We start from the raw sequence: 16,808 nt of genomic DNA on the forward strand, positions 1-16,808 counted from the left end.
ACTAATCCCAGTGTATATCTAGGGGTGGTGTTTAAAATATCATTTTCTATCCCCTTCCCCACCCACCATGGTTCTAGTGTCATGGGTTTAAAATTAGCATGAGCACTTCCAGGTCCTTAAACTACTCGTTGAATGATGCAAAATCTAAACTTCTATGGATACTGGGTTGATGAAAAAAATTTAACAAATCCCCCTTGTTTTTGTCAAGATGATAATTCCCTAGATTAATGCAACCCCAGAGTTCTTTACCAATAATTCTCAGTAATAGCACAGCTAACCACTATACCCTAATTAACAATACCTGAGATTTTTGCTATGTTTCATTCCATTACCTTTTAAAAGAAAATATTTGACAACTCTCTTTTCTGATAGTGATACAATTTTATATTAATTAATCATATCTAACTGATAAGTGACTATAATGTTTTCCTTTGCAAGCGTCTTGGAAACATTTGTCACTGTCTACCTTTTGCCATAATGGAGGAATTATGGAGGAATTCAACAATTATTCTAAGTCTAGAGATATATGATGTTTCTAGTCTCTTCTGTGGTTTGATGAAAGCATGTAGATAAGTACCTGGCAGACTAATGGAAATGTTAAGAAAACAGAATTTTAGCCACAGGAAAGTTACTAAATATGGCTTTATAGATTTTAACAAAAATGTCACACTCACATACTTTATTATTCCTCTCTTAGGTGAAGATAATTGGAATATTGCTTACTTAGAGTCTTCCCTCTAAAAAGCGTTCACCTGGTGCTGTGAGCTACTGAGTGAGAATCTCTCTGGACTTGCTTCTCTCTTTTCTGCTCATTACTGGGGGTTAATGAAAACAGAGCTTCTTCTGACCTCCGACATATTACTATGACTATATTATTATTACTATGACTGGCTGAGAAAATAGATAAGTCTACTGCTTTCTTTGATTGTCCCAGCTGTGAGGAATGGTAAAAGCAGGATTTACAAGGTAAAGAAATAATGAATTAGAGTTACCTGCCAGCCTTTCCATCTTGTGCGAGCCTCCGGTAAAGGATTGCTAAGTGTTAAAGACAAGAATGTGTAGTTACTGAAGGTCAGTTGCTTGTTCTGACAAACTGCCTTTGTAGTGCTGATCCTCCTTCCCCTCATTCTAGAGACTTCTCTTTGGGCATCTTGGCTATCAATGGAAGAACGCTGTTGGTGGGTCCTGTTGAAGGAGTTGCATTTGGGGCTGTCTTCCTTTTGATTGTACTGAAAGTAAAAATATTTGAAGGAACCATGTAAGGAAGAATAAACTCCAAGCCATGACAGATGGGCCATTCTTTTTATTACCACAATTAAAAATCTAGCACAGTACATTTTCATCCTCAAATCACCTTTACTCATTTCCTAGGTAACACTCAGCATGCAGGGAGGGCGGAGATCCCTTCCTCACCCCTTAGTTCTCCTGTGGGCTCTTGGGATGGATCTAGGGACCTAATTAATATCAGAGCTGAATAATAGCTGAATAACATAATAATAATCAATGTCCGACTAATTTTACACACACATGGGGAGTTTCACCAAAGAGTGAAGGCCAAAAAAGTGACCAAAGCCTGATACTTTTATACTTTTTTAGACAAAGAATGATAAATTTGTGAAGGAATGACAGGAAAAAATGAGCATCTGGCCTAGGGTAATAAATTCTAGGATGTTACTAAGAGAAATATGGTGGGTGTAAAAGATAGTGAAAAATCAGGTCATTTGAAGTTTATTTATCTAGGTTCACTGCAGCCCCAATTACCAGTCTCTGTGATGAAGGCCGCTCTCCTTCCTTGGTATGTGAAGGACATTTCCAAAAAAAAAAAAAACTTTATAGTTTGCTGCATGTAGGGAAAACCAGGCCAAATGACTCTTTCTGAAGTAATAGTTCCTCCAGTGATTTCAGTTTGAAATAATCAATATACCAATTTGGCATTTTTGAGATGGAACGTCCTTAACTCCTTCAACTGTTTAAAACATCAGCCAAAGATCTAAAGGACATTTCCCTGAATAGGATGCTTGAGCTTCAATTGCAGATAATACATACAAAAAAGAAAAATCTATGAGGCTTTCTTTACTTTCTGTTTTTTAAATAAACTTACAACTGCTCTAAAAAATAAGGTATTAACTTTTTTAAAAAAATATATTACTGAAATTGGCATATTTATGAATATGCTAAATTGCATTCCCAAAATTTTATCTAATATGAATTATTTAATTTTTATCTGGATAGGCATGCTGCTCTTGAATTAACATTTCTAGGGGGAAATCACTGCAAAACCTTGTAGTCATTTAATTACAGTAGGTCTTCATTGGCAAATGCTATAGAAATGTCTGAATGGGTATAAAGGGGAGAGGAACAATTCTGATATTTCATCCACAGGCACGGTGGAATGAGATACTGAAGGTATTGAATTAAGAAGGTGGTAAGAACAAAGAAGCCAGACAAGTGGTAAAATTCCTCTAAGACTTTCAGAAATTCTGACCAAAAAAAAACACTTAATGATTGGTGACCTGGAAAAGTTTGAAACATCAACATTAAGTATAAATAAATATTAACGGCAGGAAGTTGGAAGACAATTACCTCTGGAGAGATGTTCAGATATTAGTTGAGAAAAAGATAATATAGTATTCATTGTTTTATTCTTCTGCCAAATGCTTCCTAAGTACCTATTGTTTAAGGAGTGGTTCACAAACTTTGCTGCATATTAGGATCATGTGGGGAGTTTTTAAAAATTCTGATGCCTGGGTCATATCCCATTTCAATTTGCTCAGAATGCCTGGGGATGGAGCCAGGCATCAGCATTGTTAAATATTGCCAGGTAATTCCAATGTACAGTCAAGGTCTAAGGCATTTCTCTGTTTAAAAAAAAAAAAAAAGTAAATTGTGCATGGTCTCTTTTAAGGAGCCTGAAATTTAGTTGAGGTGATTAGCTGTATACATAAGCAAATATAATGTCCAATGCAAAACACACTTTAAATGCACCATCTCATTTTGAGTTTGGCTCCATGCAGTATTATTTCTCCAAGCGAGCAGCTTTCTGACTCCAGGGAGCTCTGAGGAGAATATATTTGTAGTGATGCAGTCATTTCTGGTAGACCTATTTCCAGAAAGAGGCAGACAAGCTGGAAAGGGCCCAAAGAAGGGTAACAAAATGACTAGAGGCCTGGGGGAAGGGACTTGTGGGGAAAGATGAAAAGAAGCAAGTGTGTAAACCTACATGCCATTAAGGTGGGGAGGGGTCGTGATAATAGTCCCTTCATACCTGAAGGGTGCGAACATCAAGGAAAGCAAGGAATTACTTTGGAAATACAAAGGGTGTTAACTAAGAGTCACAGGATGGTATTATGAAAGAGAAAATGAAGGCACAATATCCGGTTATCCTTGCTGATCGAGGGAGCTAATGAGCTGCAGAGCTGGCTTCTGGGGGAGACATGGCAGCCACATGACTTGAGTTCCTATTAAACAAGTTGGGACAAACCCTTAGGAAATAGATTATTGTGGGCAATTGTGTATGGCCTGGACAATGGCAGGAGGTGGGGGCCATTGAATGGAGGAGAGGGAATAAGTCAAAGCTTTTACAGCCTACCTCCGAAATAATACTATAAAAAGTTCAAAGAAAACAGAAATTGAGGTGAACCTTTCTCTTTAAATATGATGGCAGACGAGGTGGATCCATTAGCTCTTATTAACGTATTCATTGGACATGTGGAATTACATTTTGGGGCCATATTTTGTGTACATTCTATGTGCTAGTTTATCTGCTTCTTCATTTAATACAAATATAGTCATTACATGCATGACAAACGTCTGCAAAGACATTTAGGCATAGAAATTTCTGTTATAGTTCTATAAACATTCCTAAATAGAGACATAGAGACATCTCATTCCATCCCTTGAAGCCAAAGAGACAGGAGTGTCTCTCTCTCTCTCTCTCTCTCTCTCTCCCCCTGCTCTCTCTCTCTCTCTCTCTCTCTCCAGGGAATTGATCCCAGAGGCACTTCACAAAATTGCTGAAGATATTGCATATATCTCCAGCCTTTTTTTTCTGTTATTTTTTCTTTTCTTTTTTTCTTTAATTTAGTGACAGAGTTTCGCTAAATTGCTGAGGCTGGCTTTGAACTTGCAATCCTCCTACCTGAGCCTCCTGAGCCACTAGGTTTACAGGCATGCACCATGGTGCCAAGTTAACAGTCTCCTTTTCTATATGGTGTTCCCAAATGCTACAAAATTAATAATGGTATCAATAATAGCTAATATTTTGGAGCATTTTCTATGTGCCAGACATTGTGTTACAAACATTTCCATCCATTTTCTAATCTAAACTAGTGATCACCACAGTCCTACCAAGAAGCACTGAGATTTTGCATATGAAAGTAACAATTTTTAAAGCATTAGGTAATATGTTCAAAGCCACACAGCTAGTAATGCCGCAGGGGAAAATAAAAACCCAATCTCACTCTTCTCTGTTTTTATGGACTGCACAAAACTGGAAACCAAATAAAAATTGCCATCTTCCAAATCCTTCTCATAAACTTTATAGTATCAGAAGAATACCTACTTCATAGAGTTAGTGTGATAAGAAAATAAGATAATTTTAGAAGACATCAAGCAGTAAGCTCTGAATAAATGATAGTTTAAAAGAAAGAAAATACATTAGAATCTAAAACCCACAAATCAGCCATTTCCCACTAGTTCATTGTGATACCTTTTATATAAATCTGGCAACCATCTTTTCTCTACCTCCCACTCTCTGAAATTATACTGGTTTTATGCAGCCAGGAAAACTAATTGATAAACTCATTTTCAGTAGGCTTCCCTTTCCTCAGAGTCATGCCTTGAACTATAACAGAAGAGTGATAAGAGCAGACAGAGCCTATATAAATGTCTCTGTAAGTATCTCATTCCATTCCTATAAAAGTTGAGCACACTCAATCTAAAAATCCAAAATTTGAAATGCACCAAAATCTGAAATTTTTAATACCCACACAATGCCACAAATGGGAAATTCCACACCATGAAACCTTTTTTCATGCACAAAATTGCTGAAGATATTGCATAAAATTACCTTCAAGCTATGGGTATAAGGCATATGTGAACCATGAATAAATTTCATGTTTAGACTTGGGTCCTATTCCCAAGATATCTCATTACATATATTCTAATACTCAGAACTCAAAAAAAAAAAAAAAAGAAAGAAATCCAAAATCTGAAGTCCTTCTGGTCCCAGGTGTCCAAGATCACCCAGTATCCCAGAGATCCTCAACCTGCACATAGTAGGCAATGAGACTGTAATGATCAAAAGGCAGCCCAGGGCAGACCATCCTGAGCTGATAGTCACATGCAGAGAGACACCATAAACTATAAAACCAATAATGAATAAATAACCAAACATCACAATAACTATTATTTAAAAAATGATGTTTCACATGACAGAAGGTAGAGATAACTGTCCTAGGGGACAAAATGGAGAACACACACCGAGTCTAGGAAAAAACTTTCAATGGAGTGAGCAGTAACAGTGAAGTTCTTTAGAAAGGAGTTTAGAATGTTCTAGAAACACAAAAATCTGAAGCACCATGAATGAGGTGAAGAGCTAAGCCTCGGTCTTATTATGTAGGGAGATAGACTTGATTCTGAGCATGTTGGAGAACTTACAACATGAAAGACTTTTAAATAAGGCTGTGACATGCTCTGCTTAATATCATTAAAAGTTCACTCTAGCAGGTGACTAGATAATAAATGGTGTCCTGAGCTACAGAAGAGTGATGGTGGGGGATTGAGAAGAATGGAAGAATAGAATAGCACTTAGACTTTTGCAACAATTATATCCTATCCAGGTGAGTTTTGTTTTGTTTTGTTTTTAATAATTGTTGGCTTGTTGTCTGTGTGTTTTCTCCACAGTGAGAAGGTTGGAGATCAGACAAGAAGTGTTGATCTGAACCAGTGTGGTGGCAGTTGCTATGAGGAGCAGTATATAAACGCTGGTTATATTCTGGAGGGAGAACTAAGAGGCAGGTTAATGTCAAAACTCCCTAAAGCATCTAAGTGACATGCCAGGTAGACAGCTGGAGAGATAGCTCTGCATGAAGGGGCGGCTGAGCATCAGACACCAGTGTGGGCACTTGTGTATTAATTGTAAATATATTTTCTCATTTGCTGTATTGTTGATGCTGTGGATTCTGGGACTTCATCCCTTCCAGGGATGGCTAATTCCTAGAAATACCAAATGGACACCTGCAATCCCAGCTACTGAGGAGGCGAAGGCAGGACGATTACAAATTTGAGTTGAGCCTTGGCAATTTAGCAAGACCCTGCCTGAAAATTTTTTGAGAGGGAAAGAGGCTGGGATATAGCTCAGTGGTAGAGCACTCAAGGGTTCAATCACAAGTACTGAAAAAAGAAAAAATCCCCTCTGCCCCAATCAATGCAGGGCCAGGTTGCAGATGAGGAGAGACCCATTCTAGCAGCCCAGAGTCTACCAAAAGTAGTTATACTACCCAGTCACATTCTTTTGCTCATTTCTTCCCAGGAAAGTTGAAATAAGGCTCCAGCCCAACCTTTTACCTCACCCTTCAGCCTCCCGACTGGCCGGTGCTTCCTTGGTGGTTGTCCCTGTGGTGGCATGCCTCTCCTCCAGAATTCGAATAACAAAGTACCCTCAATGGCAGTGGGCTCATAATCTGTTGAAAAACAGATGTTTTAAAGCAGGTTATCATCAAAACAATGGTGTTTGGAGCCTTTAAAATTAAAAAAAAAAAAAAGTCATCTAAAGGGAGAGTGGAGAGACTGTACCAGAGCCCAGAGGGCCCCTGAGAAACCAAAGGAATTAGCATCCCTGTTTCAGATTTCAGATCCTGTGGCAACCCAGTGGAAGAATTATTATGGAGCCTTCTCGGCACCCTACAAATCATGCCACATAAGCCACTGCCTACTCCACGTAAGTAAAAATCTGATCCTGTTTCAAAACGAGGAGTTTGCACTAAACCCTCAAGTACAGTTGCCGATCTTCCTAGGGAAACAGCATCGAGTTCAAAGTTGCCCACTGGAGTACATATTCAGGAAGCAGAAATACCTGAGATGCTGAGCCCCCATTCTAACATGCTGATCAGAAGGGGACTCGGAGGTAACATTGACACTTGCTGCAGTGTGTGCTATTGAGGTGTCGGGCAGCCAAGTGAGCAAGCAGCTGTGTTCCCAAAGCCATTCTCAGTCCTGTTCAGTTCCAGCCTGAAGTTCCCACAGGTCTGGAGTGAAAAGAGAAAAATATTCAATGTATCTTCTCTTTTAACCTGAGATATGAACTTTCTACCTTTTTTTTGGTATTACGATGACCTTCCTTTTTAATATTTATTTTTTAGTTTTAGGTGGACACAATATCTTTATTTTGTATTTATGTGGTGCTGAGGATTGAACCCAGTACCTCGTGCATGCTAGGCGAGCACTCTACCACTGAGCCATAACCCCAGCCCCAAGATGGCCTTCCTTTTATGATAAGGTTGCAAATGTGGAGAGTTTGTTACTTTTCCAACTTGACCAAAATAAATGAATATGTAGGCATTTCTATAGAGACCTGTCAATTATTTTTTTAATCACTTATTATTACGAACCTGGAATTTATGAAGTTCAGAACTGCTAATCAAATAAATATTAAATATCCAGATATTTGAAAAAAATTCCATGATTAGTAATCATCCAGATTTCATGCAATTTCTCTATTGCATCTGCCTGGCTGGAGTCACTTGGATGTACCTTGAGTGAGATTCTCCACCTGTGATTTCCAAGTTTCCATTTGGACAGGTTGGCCTTGAGTGAGACAACCCTTGTCCCAATGATGGAGAGAATGCCTAGTTACCCTGAGCAAAAAGTCTACATGTTCTCAGATGTTGAAGAGTAAGGACAAAATTCATTCGTGACTAATGAATAAATTGTAAGGTGGCACCAGGATCTAATTGTTAAAAAGCAGCACTTCGGGCATGGGGCTGTATTCACTTTGAAACCAAACCAAGCTGGTGAAGATGTGGCCAGGACTTATTTATTTATGTAGTTATTTATTTATCTAAACAACAAACAAAATGGCTTAACACTTCATCAAGTTCACTCAGTGCTTCTACTTAGGAACAGCTTTTATAAGCGGGTGTAGGATGAACTTGTGACTTTTGTTTGTTTCTTTGCTAATTCTGGGAGTAATCACAGCATCAAATTTCCCGGCATGGGCATGCTCTTCAATAAGTAGGTCAGACTCAAAATGTTTGGATATTGTAATTAAGGAGAAGGAGCAGGGCCCGCGATGAGAGGAGCGGGAGGAGGGAGACAGAGTCAAAGTGATTAATTATGCAATAATCAGGCCATTCCTTCCTTTTCCTATTGGGGTTAAGAGATTACAATATTAATCTAAAATTAAGCATCTGATCAGATGAAAACCAATGAAAAACAAAATTTCTCCTATTTTATATGGAGGAAATGAGACAAAGCTTGAGAAGCTCAGCATTCCCTATTGTCACTCCCACATTCACCTACAGTGGTCACACTTGGACCGAGACTATCACAGTGAAAGGGAAGACATTTGTCACCGGGATCTAGACCTCTGACTGCCTTAATTTGTCCAACAACCAGAATGGAGACTTCTGGCAGCACCAAGGGAGGCTCTGCACATTTCGGGTTTAAAAAAAAAGAAAAGTGACCTCCCTATTTGTCCTTGTTGGGATTTCATTCAACTGTAATTTAAATTTTCTGTCATCAGACCAAAGAAAGAAAATCCACATATTTTATTTATATAACTATAAGCACACTCGTGTGTACAGGAATGATGTTTACATAGACCTCTGTGTATGTGTGTGCGTGTGTATGTTTCTATAAAGGGACAAAGAAAAACCTAATGTCATTAGAAATTCAGAGAAGGAATCATTCTCTGCAGATACAAGAAATAAAGGCTCCAATAGAAAATTTGCTATATTTTCATATTGAATTATTTTGAATTTATGTACTAAAATGAATATAAAAATTGTTTTATACGGAATAGTCCCTGAGCCTGAGGACAGCAGTTCCTAAGACTCTCAGTTCCTAAGACAACTTGCTTGCCTACCATAAGATTTACACAAGAAATATTTAATTTTTCATGCTATTTTTTTAAAAAACCAGATTGTTTGATCTCATCATGTAGTTTAAATGAAATTATGCAGGAAGAAGAAACTTAAGACATTTGGTTTAGTCCAAAAAGAAATCTCAATCCCAATCAAGGAGGAGTCACCTCGCTTCTTTTCCATCTTCCTCTCCTAGTGCTGACGCATCTCTTAGATAAGTATCAAGCGCCACACTGGTGAGACCCAGAAAGAAGTCACAGTTGGCTGGTTTGCATCACTTCCCAGGGTTGAAATGGAGCTCTGATGATGGAATGTGGACCTGCTAAAGAAAAAAAAAAAAAAAGACAAGAAAAGGAAGCCATCCACCTCCCGATTAAAGTGAAAGAGCCATGGAAGGACAGATTTGAATTATGAAAGACGTCAGTAGTCAGTATCAGTTGGCATCCCCCTAGTTAGAAGCCCCAGCAAATGAGAGAACAAACAAACCAGAACTGTTATCTCTTCTGGCAAACCACTGGCCCTGGGAGCCTGTAGGATTTATGATGACCAATTAAGGGTGTGGCGGCCTGAGAGAACAGAGGACATCCTTGCTGTGGAGATAAAGCGAACCATTTTGAAAACACTCCATTTTTAGAGCTCTTATTTTACCGCAGCAAAAACAGCACCTATGTGCCTCTAAGCATGTGTCTATATATCTAAAGCCTTGGATTCTCTCCTCTCAAATTAAAAATAAGAAGCAATAAGACAGGATTGGGGACTTATGAGGTGATAAAGCAAGAACTAACTTAAGATGACACTTGGAAAAAACATTGCAAAAATGTAGTTCCCAAAGAGATAAATGTGACTATTCTTGCTTAAGGGATTAAAATAAGTTTTAAAGAAGTTGTTGAGAAATCCAAAAAGACCTTAGAAGAATTGTCAGATGTTAAGTTTCAATAATAAATTGTTCAGAGAATGTTCCTGCTATATAAAATCTTGAGTAGTTAGATTCATCCCACTCTCTCCTTTACTTAAATCTGCCTACCCTGATGTAAACAAGCTAGATCAGATAATCTGTGAATTGTTCTCGAGTTCTAAAGGTTTACCCTGTTCTTGCATCACTAAGCACGGGGACTGCCAACATCCCTTGCTCAGCATGCATGATTTCTGTCCCACAGGTGGTTCCAAGTAGTTCTGCTACTGATGTGTCTCATGGGCTGGTCAGTCAAAGGCCTCTGTTTTGGGAATATCCACAACTCACACTGGGTGCTGAAAGCAATGAAGAGATTCCTTTATTTCCTGCAAAACTGGAAACCTACAGCAAAAGGGTCCGCCTCTTTAGCAGAAAGTTTGGCAAAGTGACAAAGAAAAATTTCCAAAACCAAGCACATGTAGAGAACAAACCTCATATCATTTAATAATAGCAGCACTCACAAGAACACTCAAGAATACTCCAGACACCACACAAAGCACACAGCAGGCCTCCCCTGACTCCATCCTCAGAACTGCCCTAAGGGAACTAGAGCTTCACTTGTGGCCAGCAAACAGAGGTATTTGAGCTCAACACATCTGGGTTCAAATCCTAGTTGGCCTATCCCAAATTGCACAACCTCAGAGGACTTACTTTATTTCTTAGATTGCACTCATTGAACTCACAAATGAGTTCTAGCCCTTCCATAAGTTATAAGCATGTACTCTTCCTCCCAAATCCAACATAAATATGTCCACTTTTCTCCATCCTCACATCCACAATCCAAGACTAAAGAGCAGATCCAGGTTTCCTGGGGTCTGAGGCTTACACAATTTGAGAGGCCACTAGGCTATGGATATAAAAACAGTATGTATTTAGAGTAAGAAGAGAAATCACACACTTAAAAAAATTAAACCTTAAAATTACTACAAACTTTATAAACGCCCCCTCTCTGCCCGCCCCCTCCAAAGCATACTCTTCTTGTTCATTGACAGGTTCACACATCTCCCATGTTTTGGCTGTGTACCGTTTAATCACCTTTTCACATGACAACAAGTTTACAAAATAGTTTCGAGTAAGAACAGGACATAATTTTCCTCCAGCAATTTAAGGATAGTTACTGGTAGCATGAAATGTTTATTTCAGGTTTATAACACATTATTGTAGTATTATGTAAGTGTTTGAGATTTTTGCCAACTTTGTAAAGACAACTTTCTAGTTTCTTTTGTAGATCAACTGTAAGATTTCGGAACATTTTATGTTTTTTTTTATGTTATATCTAATCTTAAATATTCTTTGAATCCATAAAACTCACTAGACAAGTTATGGTTGATATTCTCATGGAGGATTGTATATTATAAGTTTTATGTTATTTTTATTCCATCAAATAGCAAGAAATGTAAATCTTTTCCTAGTATGTTTGTATTACTCACTCCTCTTCCATTAATTGTGTAATGAAACAATCAATGAAGTATTCATTCAACTTCTTTTCAAATTTTGTCTCTTCCTCAGTAAATCAATGAAATTTGAAAATTTGGGGGTTACACAATTCACTTCTGGTGTCAGAATAATGTCTGGTGGTTTTATTATTAACTTTCATCATTTTGTTTCATACATTATTTGATTATAATCTGTATTTCTTTGATTCTCCAATAAACATAAAGATTATAAGAAAAGCTACCCTTTATTTATTTATTTAATGAAACTTCTCCAAAATAGCTCTCCAAACTATGGTTAAAAAAATGCCCCAACTCAACTTTGCCTAAAAATGCCCACAGCTTCCCCCATAGGACCCTACCAGAGAGGAAGTATGGTGGAGGGAAAGTCAGAATGGACAGAAAGGCCATCTTAACAGGAACCAAAATGTCTTAATTTTGCAAATACTACTTATTGACCTGGACACAACCTAGACTCCTCCCACATCTCCCCCCCACACACCCATCACTCTTATGTCTTGTTACACTGGCCTTGTTCCCACAATTGAGTGCTCTACTGTCCCAGTGAAAATTATGCAACCATGTCTCATATGCAGGAAAAAACACTGCACCCATGTTAACCAAGACTTTTATCTGAATCAATGGGAAGGATGTATACAATTAGGCCGATGAAGAAAAGTTGCAGATTCTGACTCTTGCCAAAGCCATTCCTGTTCTTCTCTTTCTTACTACTATAAACACTGTTCTGAACCTCCACAAATGGAACTACTGAAAACCAGTCCAAGTCTTGCAGCCCTATAGCAAGTCACCATATGTGTGCATATGGTACCCATGTATACATACAATATGTATAAGCAAATGGCAAGGGTATTTAGCTATAGTAGCTTGCCTACATTACAGATATTTTATCAAATTACAGTCTCCATTTAGAAACCTAGATAATTAAAGCACAGCGTATGGCACAGTGTTGCTTAAATTAAAATAGCAAGGAAAAGCTTTAAGATTTCAGGCAAGGATTTCCAACAATCCTCTTTAATCAGCAAGAGTCAATGTTTTTCAACATTATCAAGCAGCAAAGTGGCTGCTCTCCCCCGTTCAGAGACGAAAAGATGAAGAATAAAGATCTGATTCATGTCATGTGTAATCAATAGAACAGCAGAAAATGGGTTTGTTATTCCAGGTCTTGAGAGGGCTTATTCCTCTCCATACTGGATTTATTTCTTGGAGACAGAGACATCAAGCATTTTTCAGCTACATAAAACACAATTCAAAGACACCCAGGAAAATTTGGTGACCAGATGAATATAAAGAATTGATAAAAAGAAGAGAAGTTGCAAGAGATCCAAAAGCAGGATGTCGTTATAACTGTTCTGCTCTCTGTGGAAAGATGAAGGAAGGCCCTGGGGATCACAGGACACCATCCACATGAAGTTTGAAAGTGTCCATCACAACTCTCATTTCATATATCACACACATCACATATGCCAGGCTGATCATCTTTCAGATGTGGTCTCTGCAGCATTAAACCGCTGAGCATTATCTAATGATTATCCTTTTGGACGAGGTTTACAAATCTGGACCGTGTGTGTGTGTGTGTGTGTGTGTGTGTGTGTGTGCTGGTTTCTCTCTCTTGTATTTCGAGGCTGATCTCATCTTTCTGTTCAATAACTTCCACTGTCTGGTCTGGTCCAAATTTAGGTCCCACCTAATTCAAACGTCTCCTAAACAAATTTTATTTGCAGGTAAAATGAGCTTTATTATGGTCCTGTTTATAGGTCATGATTATTCTTTTTTCCATTGCTCAAAGGTCCAGAAAAACGGCCCACTACTCTGTCCATTGATCTAAAGTCCATTTATCTTCTAAGATCATCACAAATCCTTTTCCTCCATGGTCTGTTCCCAAACTACTAAACAATGTCATTGCCTAGAAATGCCCATAGCTCTGAAAGTATAAATTTTTTGCCATAATGTATACATTTTTATGTGCCTAAGACTTTTCAGTCCCACAAGATTGTAAGCCTCATTAGAACAGGGACTTTTAAATTTCTTCATAATATCTAGTCTTGCTTGAACTGAGCATATAGGAGACACACATTAGCTGCAAATTTTTTCCTTTGGCAAATTTATCCTCCACCCCCTACATTTATATTTTCCAATTTCACACACGGCTTTTTCCATTGACACTTCTGGAGTCAGATTGCAAGGTTTAGGACCACAGCTCCATCACTGACTAACCTTAGGCAAGTTATTTTGGGGGTCCTCAATTTTCCCAATGGCAAAAAGAGGAAAATAAGAGTAGCTGTGTCATAGGGTTAGTGTCAGGATCAAACAATTGTGTTTAGCATTGTACCTGGCACCCTGCAGTTTTTAATAAACACCACTGTTACTCTCGGTACTGTTCTCATTGCTCTGTGTTCCTCATTCTAGAAAGACATCACCCAACTGTATGTGTACTCCACCAAGTAAATATCATTCTTATAGTTATATTCATGGAACATATATTTGAAATTTAGCATGTTTACCACTTTATTCTTACTAGTATTACTTTTTACATCTCACATCTCCTTCTAGTATCATGTTCCTTCTACCTGCAGGGCATGTTTTAGACATAGCAGTTCAGAAAGTATGGTACAGAGACCCCTGTGCCTACTCCAGACCCTACCTAGGGATCTGTGATGTCAAACTACTTTCATAGCAACAATAAAAATTATTTATTATTTTTACTTTCATTCTATCAGTTGAGTTCTCCATGAGCTACTTGGTATAGTATATCAAAATAGATTGAATGAGAAAAAAATGATAATCCAACTGTCTACCATTAAACCAGAAATTAAAGATATTTGCAAAAATGGAAAACAATCTCATTCTCCTATGTATTCATTTTATTTTTAGTTGACACCCAATAATTGTGCACTGTGATATTTTGACATATGTATACATTGTATAATAATCAAATCAGGGTAATTAGCATATCTATCACCTCAAACACTTATCAATTCTTTTTCGGTGAAAAAATTCAAAATCTGGTCTTCTGGTTATTTTGAAATACATAATAAAGTCTTGTTAATTATATTCACTTGCTGTGCCATAGAACACCAGAGCTTACTCCTATCTAACAGATATTTTCTACCAAATTCTCCTTCTTCCCTCTCCCCACTACCAGCATCACCTGCCTCCCCCAGCCTCTGGTAACTGCCTTTCTACCTTCTAGTTCTATGAGATCAACTTTTTTTGCTTGCACATACGAGAGATTCATGCCTGGCTTATTTCACTTATATAATGTCCTCTGAGCTCAACCACATTGCCACAAGTAACAGGATTTTATGACTTTTTTTTCTGAACATTGTTACTCTCATCAAAATCTCTTACATTTAAGTGACAATTATTACCATTATTTTAAAATCAATGGGTAAATATTATTTTTAATATTTTAATCCTTGCATGATAAATATGATCTGCAAAAATAAAAGCTTTTAGTTCCCCCAATAATTTGCAAGAGCATAAGAGGCCAAAGATAAACAATTTAAGAAACACTAAAGCTTGCTTATAACAGTGGTTTTGTTGGATTTGGATAGTAAACTTAATTTTTAACTTTTACCTTTATGAAAATGCCAAATTTTTTGCCCTCATGCTTGAATGATTACTTTGCTAAGTGTATAAATAAATGGAAAGTTCTCGAGTTATTTCCTCTCACCTCTTTGAAGGTATCATTCCATCGCCTTCTATTGTCCCTACTAGCCTCACAGCCACCGAGGAGGACACTCCTGACATTGCTCTTTCGGAGTCATTGTTCTTTCATCCTATGGCTGCTTTTAAAATCTTTTTTTGTGTTCAATGTCCTGTAATTTCACAATAATGGCACAAATATCTTTTTTATCTTCTTAGGGTACATGATGTTTCCAAAATCTGAGGAATTGTAATTTTTTATCAGTTCTGGAGAATTCATACTCCATTGTTACCACTCTTTCATTCTCTATGTCGGAGTATTTCATTCTAACCTTGTTTTTAATATGCTGCTTAATAATCTTTTGAGTTCCATTTTACTATTATCACAACTATATTTTTCATATTTAGAATTTTTCCTTTGCCATTTTTACATATTTCTGCTTTATGCTATTTTGTACATTGGTAAACTTTTAGTATCCTTAACATCATCAGTAATTATATAGAGAGTTGCCACATGTAATATTGTATGCAATATTTTGTATGTACACATCTGAAAACCTCAAATATCTTAGAGATCTACGTTGGTTATTCATCAAAGATGCTGCATCCTCATGTATTTAAAGATCTCTGATTGTGAGCTCATTTCTTGATCTTAACTGTAACAATCCTGTACTACTTCATTCAGAATTAGGAAAGTTTTATGCAGAAAATGCTTGCTCCTGCGGATAACTAGGAAATGCAACTCACCTGGGTCCACTTCAGCCCTCTGAATGTCTCAGTTCATCCAGGGAAATCTGAGCTCCCTTACTATTTATCACAATTCCTGCAAAGACACCATCAGAAAATTATACCTAAGGATTGTGAAACCATATGTCTTTTCAGAAAGTCTCGGTTAAAATGCAAATATCTTTAGGAGGGAAACTGCCCTTGAGTCATGAGGTGTCTTCCTAAAAAGAATCATAGACAGATAAATAAAAGCAGTGTACTACAAAGCTGGTTCTTTGGAGAACTTGTCTAGGTTCACAATAGTAAAAAGGAAAACCTTTTATATCTATGTAGAATAAAGATGACAAAGTAATTTCATAAGGTGCCAATTCCAACCTAGTGATAGTGTAAGTCAAGAGTGCCATCATAGGAAGGAGTCTAATGCCTTTTGTGGGCCCAGGAGAAACAAGTCCATAAAAACCTGGTAATATAATAATAGCACTCCCGTATGCCAGACACTCTTCTAATTGCTTTACATGTATAATTAATTAAATCCACAAAACAATCTTATTCTTAGGTGTTATTTTGTATTTACACTGAAGCAATGGACACCAGTTAAGTAATTTGCTTGAAGTTACACAGCGAGTAAATGGTGAATAAAATGGTTGACTGTGAAAAGTCTCGCTTTGAGGCTGTGTGCATAATTATTAAGCAGTCTGAATTATGACACCTTGATAAAATTTTCTCCATTTCCAAAGTATTTCCATTTCCAATTTATATTTAATTTTGTGAATTTTAAACAAGCCTAATTTTTTAAGAGTTTAGTATTATTAAATTGAAAAAAAATTAAAATGGAGTAATACATACACATCTCTGGGGTCCAAGGACCACAGAGCAACCCCTCGTTTCTCTGATGTTTCTCATTATGTCTCCAGGACTATATGAGATGTGTTTTCTGCACTTGTAGCA

At 37.4% G+C, this 16,808-nt stretch overlaps 1 long non-coding RNA gene across 1 annotated transcript; it reads right to left on the reverse strand.

Moving 5' to 3' along the window:
• Positions 1 to 550: 550 nt before the first annotated feature.
• On the reverse strand, positions 551 to 9,401 carry LOC125616491. The gene is made up of 4 exons (XR_007347121.1): positions 9,251 to 9,401; positions 7,076 to 7,247; positions 6,573 to 6,683; positions 551 to 1,229 (listed from the first exon to the last, which is right to left on the reverse strand). It is a non-coding gene; the product is annotated as an uncharacterized LOC125616491 (long non-coding RNA).
• Positions 9,402 to 16,808: the final 7,407 nt, after the last annotated feature.

The sequence above is a fragment of the Marmota marmota genome, unplaced genomic scaffold (assembly GCF_001458135.2).
Source record: "Marmota marmota marmota unplaced genomic scaffold, marMar, whole genome shotgun sequence".
Taxonomy (NCBI): domain Eukaryota; kingdom Metazoa; phylum Chordata; class Mammalia; order Rodentia; family Sciuridae; genus Marmota; species Marmota marmota.